Below are 2,487 nucleotides of genomic sequence, written 5' to 3' on the forward strand. Positions count from 1 at the left end.
TTTGCAATGCTAAGCACTACATCACAGACCTTGTAGCAAAATTCCCGGGAAGTACCCATGATTCATATATATTTCAGAACAGTGGCATCTATGAACGGCTGACTGCAGGGGAATTTGGTGAAGGCTACCTCCTAGGTAAGACACAGTGTGCAACACATATTAGACCTATTGCAATTAGCAGTACATGTATGCATGTGAGTAAATTATTCCCTTTTCTTTCCAGGAGACAGTGCATATGCCCTTCGCTCATTCATACTAACCCCCTACCTCAACCCCTCAACACCCAGCCAAAGGAGGTACAACCGGGCACACAAGCGCACACGCAATGTTGTTGAGAGAACATTTGGAATTTGGAAGAGCAGGTTTAGATGCCTGCACAAGAGTGGAGGTGCAAGGCAGTATACCCCCATCACATGCTGTAAGATCATTGCTGCCTGTGCCATGTTGCACAATCTGGCTGTTAAGAAGGGGACTGAGGTGGAGTTAAGTGACTATGAGGATCACGACGACGACAATGCTGTGCCTGAAAGACATCCTGCAGGAGTGTCAACACCAAGTGATGGCAGATACAGACGTGAGGAGATTACACGCAACTATTTCTGAGTAAGTGAAGACACTGAGCTATAGTCAAAGCACAAGCTTCTGTTTATTTAGGTTTCATAAACAGATGGTAAATAAAAAAAGAGCAACAGTAAGCATTTGACATCAATGCTCACAGTGAGCAAACACACTCAGACAGGTCTTGAACCCACCCACCATAGTTGCATATTGTCACTAGGCTTGTTTAAATGGCACAAATGTGCAAATGTAACTTTAACAACTAAATAAACAAATGTCCACAGGCAGTAGGCCATAGTAAAAAAATTTCATTTTCGGCCACGCTTTGCACTGCCAGGTGTTTGTGGCTCAGCCTGTACACTGGGCGTTTGGCCTGTAGCCTCACCCTGTCGCCTGCTGCTCCTCCTTGGCTCAACACCATGTGGGCTAGCTGTGCTGCTCCTACTGGTGCTAGGTTCACTGTCCGGCACGTCAAGAGCAGAACTTCGTGCACTTTGTGCATTGAGTAGGGCCTCCAGCGCACCAGTCATTCCAGCTATGCCCCTTGTTAACTGGTTGGTATTATTAGTCAGGACTTCCTGGCTATTGATGCTACGCCTGCATAGCAGGGATGTGGCTGTTGCCAGGCGGTGTAAGGATTTCTCTGCTCTCTGTGCTCGCTGCTTTTCCCTGCGCCTTGCAGCAATTTCAGAGTCAAGTTTAGTGCACAGTTGCTGTATGCCTGTTGCCATGCACTTGTTCACCTCCACAAGCTCTTGTATGCCCTGCCAATGTCCTGAATGTTAATGTTCATGTTTCTCATTTGTCTCTGACAGGCCATGATGCCCTTGCCCTGCATCCTCTGTATCCTGACCATCGATCCCTCCAGGCCTTGGAAGACACTGGACCCCTCCCCACGTGCACCTGCACCCCTTACTTGGACTGTGCGCCTTCTAGTGGTAGGTGGTACAGGCTCTGTGCCGGGCTGCAGTGTGGCAGTGATGTCAGCCTCAGACAAGTCATGTGACTCTACACCCACCATTTCCTCAGCACCTATCTCCATTTGCAGCAGTGGGGAAACAACATGCCTCCTGCTAGGGTGTGCAACAGGTGTTACCAATTCAAGGGATGCAGGCATTTCTGGTGATGACACCAATAGTGGTGACTGTGAGGGAATTGGGGATCCATGCATTTCCTCACTGATGTCTGTTGCTTGGGAGGGTGGCTGCCCACTCGGAACCCCTGTGTCCTGGGATGCACTGGGCCCTGGATCCTGACTGTCATCCCTCTGGGGTGCCGTGCCTTCTGCCTCCTCGGACTGCCTTCTGGATGTGTGACCTGTGGACATATGGGCACATATCAGCTAGGTGCTAATGTGTCACAGCCACTACAATTAAACATATCAATTTGCACTTTGAACATGCTGCTTGCCCTTCATTTTGTCTGCAAACATTTAAATTACTTGTTGGTTACAGTGCTATGTCACATGTTCTGTCAAAGACTGACTACATGTACCATGATGCATTGCTACAGTTTTGCACACACACCATGGGACTGGGGTAACTGAGCTGCAAGGGGTGAGGGATGGATGGGGGTGGGAGGGGGATTGCTGTGCATGCATCTTACCTTTTGTTTTTGCAGATTTAGCCGAGCTGTCCACTTCTCCCAGTCCATGGACACTTTCAGACTCCAGGGTTGTGGCTACCAGCTCCTCAAGCTCGGTGAGTGGGGGTGCTGTGTTCTTTCCTCCACCTGTTTTCTGTGACTGTTTGTGGCGATCAGCCAATTTTTTCTTTGTGAGGCTCCTTAGGTCATAGAACCTCTTCTTTAAGTCTTCTGTCACTCTGGTGGTCACTCCCACAGCATTCACGTTATCTAGGATGTCCAGCCATATTTTCCTTTTTGTGGATTCTGCCACAGTGAGGGACAGTTTTCCAAAAAGTCTGTGGT

General features: G+C 48.8%; 1 long non-coding RNA gene across 1 annotated transcript; it reads left to right on the top strand.

Moving 5' to 3' along the window:
• Positions 1 to 229: 229 nt before the first annotated feature.
• On the top strand, positions 230 to 1,956 carry LOC144771944 (uncharacterized). Its single transcript, XR_013599555.1, has 2 exons — positions 230 to 603; positions 1,374 to 1,956. It is a non-coding gene; the product is annotated as an uncharacterized LOC144771944 (long non-coding RNA).
• Positions 1,957 to 2,487: the final 531 nt, after the last annotated feature.

The sequence above is a fragment of the Lissotriton helveticus genome, chromosome 8 (assembly GCF_964261635.1).
Source record: "Lissotriton helveticus chromosome 8, aLisHel1.1, whole genome shotgun sequence".
NCBI classification, from domain to species: domain Eukaryota; kingdom Metazoa; phylum Chordata; class Amphibia; order Caudata; family Salamandridae; genus Lissotriton; species Lissotriton helveticus.